This window comes from Bos mutus, chromosome 5 (assembly GCF_027580195.1).
Source record: "Bos mutus isolate GX-2022 chromosome 5, NWIPB_WYAK_1.1, whole genome shotgun sequence".
Lineage (NCBI taxonomy): Eukaryota > Metazoa > Chordata > Mammalia > Artiodactyla > Bovidae > Bos > Bos mutus.
In genome coordinates this window covers 49536320-49541490 of record NC_091621.1, presented here as the reverse complement: position 1 = coordinate 49541490, position 5171 = coordinate 49536320, and the positions used below count along the sequence as shown (strand labels likewise).

Here is a 5171-nt window from a genome sequence, read left to right as displayed (position 1 = left end):
TTTCTTAGGATGGGATCATAATCATATATATTCTGACTTCTTGCATCTTTAAAACTATCTGCCTACAGTCTTGATATTTAAAGGACTTCTGGGCTAGATAACACAGCCTTGTTTTTAAAAGTGGAAATGGAAACAATTTGAGTAACCAGCAATCAGGGATTGTATAAATAGATTATGCTCGGTCAAATAATGGAATCCTGGCCTATACAGCCATTGTGCATGCTACAACCACTGTGGAAAAATATAAAATGATACATAAAACCTAGCATGATCCTTGGTGGTCCAGTGGCTAAGACTCTGCACTCCCAATGCAGGGGACCCGGGTTCAATCCCTGGTCAAGGAAAGAGATCCCACATGCCTCAACTAAGACCTGGGGCAGTCAAATAAATACGTATATAAATAAGTACACAATAAAGTGTCAGGATACTACAAATGTGTGTGCATGTACGTTTAGCAAAAAGCAGGTTGTGATACACACAAAAGTTAGGAGTAATTTCCTCTGATGAATATGATATTAAGAATGATTTTTAAAAACTAGGCAAAGAGCTAAAATTTCAAGGTTTATTTTTAACGTGTTTGTTTTAATCAATATCACAAGACACAGCATACCAAGGAGAGAGCAGAATGATCTAATTAGCAAGCTCGGGACAGCCTAGGCTGGTTTCGGCGCCCTCCTGTGCTAGGTACTCAATTAATGTTGGCTGGAGATGAAGAAACTAGAATTAGTCACTCCCAGGCAGAGTCATTTAAGCATTAACTTTTTTGAATCCATCTCCTGTCTTCCAGGGTTGTGCTGAAGACGAAATGAAGTAGTATGTATGTAAAACTGCAAGTCTTGGGGCTGGCATATAGTAAGTACACCTATCACTTCTTCTAAGAGGGGAAGAGAAGATTAGTACCACCTCCTTTCAGAAAACTAACAGGGATATATTCAGCTTTACTTATTTTGAAGAATAGATAAACATTTTATCTATAAAAATAGATAAAATGAGCAGAAAGCCAGTAAAAGGAGCCTCAGGCAGCCCATAAGTGTGTTATAGAAAAACACAAGAGGGAGAAGAAAACAGACATACAGAGAGAAAAAGCAAGACAGAAGAGGTTTAGAGATCCTCAGAATCTATAATTCCTAGGGCTTCTGCTTGCCTATGAGTAAGCGTGGAGGAAATCTATGCCCTTAAATTGTAACTGTGCTGTTTTAATAAAAAGAAACAGAGTGTACATCTGCTTCTTTCGTTGTTGCTGTCTAGTCACTAAGTCATGTCCGACTCTTTTGTGACCCCATGGACTATACCCTGAGAGGCTCCTCTGTCCATAGGATTTCCCAGGCAAGAATGCTGGAGTGGGTTGCCATTTCCTTCTCTGGGGATCTTCTTTACCCAGGGATTGAACCTGAGTCTCCTGCATTGGCAGGCAGATTCTTTAAATCTGGGAAGCCACACCTGCTTCTTTAAGTAACTCTTAAAGGATACTAAACTCATCACTGGTCTTATAATAGCTGTCCCCTCAATAGGGCTGACCACAGATGCACCCCAGAGTAATTGAATAAGAATCTGAATGTGGAATGTCAGGCCTAGAATGTTTTAAAAGCATCTCTTTAAGTAATTCTACCAACTGGCCAGGTTTTGCTGGCCTGTACAAGGGATCACCACCTCTCCCATCTACAAAGACAGTCCCAGAGCAATTACTCCCTGAGCCCCCTTCTCTCGTAAGAGTCTCTCTGTGGAGATGAACAGTATGTGCGCTCCTACGGGTACCTCACCCTCCCTGAAGGTGCCCTCAGTGAAAGCGGTGGTCACTTAATTCTCCCCAACAGCGAAGACCTTGTGCTTCTTCCATTCCATGACCAAAGACAACACTTAGAGAGGGACTTCTTTGTGGTCCAGTGGCTAAGACTCCGCACTCCCAATGCAGGGAGTCAGGTTCAATCCCTCGTCAGGGAGCTAGATCGCACAGGCTGCAACTCAGAGTTCTCACACCACAACTAAAGGTTCAGCATGCCGCAACTAAGATCTGGTGCAGCCAAAGAAATAAATAATAATTGTTTAAGAACTTTCCTAAGAAAAGGACTTACAGAAAAACTACCCCTTGATCTTAAATTCAAGTTAAAATATCAACCAATAGTCTGATTCTCCCTGAGGATGGAGTCTGATGAGTAGAGAAGACAAAAAGCATAACTTCACGTGGGGAAAGAGAATGGAAGCCTGAAGCATCACAATGACATTTGCTTCTGTTCCTTCACCTCTTTCTGTTGTGTCCAAGTCAGCTGGGAAAGCCAGAAATGAGTACAAATTCTACTTGATCTGCTGGTTATTTGAAAACTTTTGCTCATTTCTTCTTTACCTCTTTTTGGTCCCCAATTTCTAGAAGAGTCAAAATAAGATAATCATTGGACAGTGAGGTAATATTGTGTTTGAACTGCTGAGAAACCAATCGGTGCTCCTTGCTGAGTTAATGTGTCATCCAATTCTGAGTGTTACCTTGTATTGATTTAATCTTAATCTGCTAAATATCATATTAAGTAAGGGCATGCAAAGATACCCCTGGAGAAGGAAACAGCAACCCACTCCAGTATTCGTGCCTGGAAAATCCCACGGACCGAGGAGCCTGGTGGGCTACAATCCATGGGGTAGCAAAGAGTCGGACACGACGGAGCGACTTCTGTGTGTGTGTGTGTGTGTGTAAAGATAAAGATTAGAATGGGAGCATTCTTTAAAATATTCACATTATAAAGTGTAAGAGAAAATATTTAGGCCACTAGGCTTAGTACACTCCAGTATTTCCCATTATATCTGCCATCACATCCCTGCGGTATCCACTTTCTTGCAGTGCCAAACAGCTCTCCTTGTCCATATACTCCAGACATTTTCATCCTTCTTGTCTTGGCTTATCCTATTCCTAAGGACCTTTTCTTAGGAATAATTTTCTGGGGACCTTTTCCACAGAAAGGATTTACAGTTATTTGACTCTAAATTAATATTTAAGTTCCCAAATTGCAATGTAAAAACATGGTTTTCATTATGTTCAGCCCAAACTACAACTCTATTTATAAAAGTAATAAAATAAGAAAATCACTTTCAAATTTTCTCTGGTAAGTTTCCAGAAACTTTTGTTGACAGACTAAACAGCTTAGACAATCAGTTCTATTTATAAACTTTGTCAATTAAACAGTCAATTTCAAACTGCATTTATAAATGTAATATACTCAAACTAATTTTTATGTGCCTCCAATATCTTGCAGGACTGATTTATGACTATAACAAATGAAAGCTTCTCTAGCATTTAAAGCTCTCTTGTTGCGACTCTAATCAAATAAACCTAAAAATAAAATAGATTGAGTTCTCAAATATTCCAATCCAGTTCTGTTTACAAACTCAATCAACATCTTATATACCTTTCAACTTAGAATCTCAAGGTTAAAATGTTACCCATTTTATATTGAAATCACAAAGACAGGCTTTCAGGATCCAAGTATGCTACATTCTCTTGAAATAGCAAACATACTGGCCCTTTTTAGCAAAGTTTAATTTGGGTAGATGGAATTCAGCAACCCCTAGTCTAGTCTGGATTCAACTAATCTCTTTACTGCCTGATTGAATTCTGCATTCTTTTCATATTCTTTTTGTTGAGCTCTGTCCACAAAAGCCCCCATCTGTCTAAAAACCACCAGCCTTCCTTTATTTAGTCCAAAATTTAACTGAATTATAGCTTTTCCTTAAGGTTGATGTGCCAAACCCTAAAAATCCCTTAGAAATGCGCATGAACTAAGTTGGATGGAAATCACATCCCCGCTTTCATCCTTGTAACACCACCATCACCACACAGACGTTGGTTTAGATTATTCAAGAAGCACGGTGAGGCAATAGTGATTAGGCAATGAGTTTCAGTGTCTTTAAAAAAATTTTTTTTGTTGATATTTGTCTAGAATGCTCTGTGGAAAGAACAGAGATCTCTTTTGTAAGAAGGTTTTGAAAGACTTGTCTCCAAGGCAGTTACAAACTGGGCATTGCTAGGAGAAATTCTGTTGTGTGAAGACGGTTAGAGCTGGAAGGCATTTGATGACATGTTTGGTCCAGCCCCATGCTACACAAAGAAGACTGAGCTCCGGAGAAAGGGGACGAGAGAGAGGGGGAGGGCTCATTTACTGAATAACCTCTATGTTTCAGGCACTGTCCCAGTGAACCTTCAATTGAGATGCACAGAGTGGCACTTGAGAGTCCTTTCCTACTCTCTTTCCCCCTCAGACATGCCATAGATGTTCCCATGTTCCTCCGTACGCCCATCTCCTTATCTTGCATCAATGTGGCCTCCCCCTCCTTTAAGTCAACAGCAGTAATTAGCATTTCACTACTTCAAATTTCTAGCCCAGCCTTGCATGTACCCCAATACCTTGTAAACAGAAGTCAAATTTTGAAGGAAAGGGAGATGAATATTTAGAGAAGAGCAAGGAGTGAAATTGGACAGGAGCTGGGGTAGGGATGCAGGGTCAAGGGAAGGATAAGGAACTGAGCGAGTAGAGTGAGTTCACAGGGAAAAGGAAGAGGGTGCAGATCCACGGCAGAGAGGGGATGATTGACAGAGCAGGACCTAGAGAAGCAGGGGGGTGGGGGACACAGCTAGAAGTCATCTGAAGGAAGGAGAGGTGCTTCATTCTCCAAGACAGGAGGAAAGGAGGTAGAGCTGGGACCACCCAACACTGCTGAGGCTGTTGACCAGAAAACAGTTCAGGGACTTCTCTGGTGTCCTGTGGCAAAGACTCCATGCTCCCAATACAGGGGGCCGGGGTTCGATCCCTAGTCAGGGAACTAGATCCCATATGAGACAATGAAAAATCCCTCATGCTACAACTAAGACAGGTACAGCAAAAAAAAAGTTAAAAAATAATTAAATAAACAGTGTAGATAATCACCCTAGGATCAGGCTTAAGTGAGGAGGAGCATATAGACAGGGTGAGCATGATGGTCTGTGTGCTGAACCCCTTCATGAACTATCTAATGGGGTGAGGGAATGAATGAGCCAGAAGGACATCAGCATTTGAGATTTTGAGCAGGGCCCTTCTGAGTGATGACACGGCAGGTGAGGGCTGCTGAAGGACCGACATGGTGAAGTGGAGGCCACGTAAAAAGCACAGAAACCATGACTCTGACCCCCTACCTCTGTCCTTCCCTACCTC

General features: G+C 41.4%; 1 non-coding gene across 1 annotated transcript; it reads left to right on the top strand.

The window, feature by feature from the left end:
• The first annotated feature begins 271 nt into the window (after nt 1–271).
• TRNAG-CCC (transfer RNA glycine (anticodon CCC)) lies at nt 272–344 on the top strand. The gene has a single exon. It is a non-coding gene; the product is annotated as a tRNA-Gly (tRNA).
• The last annotated feature ends 4827 nt before the right edge of the window (nt 345–5171 follow it).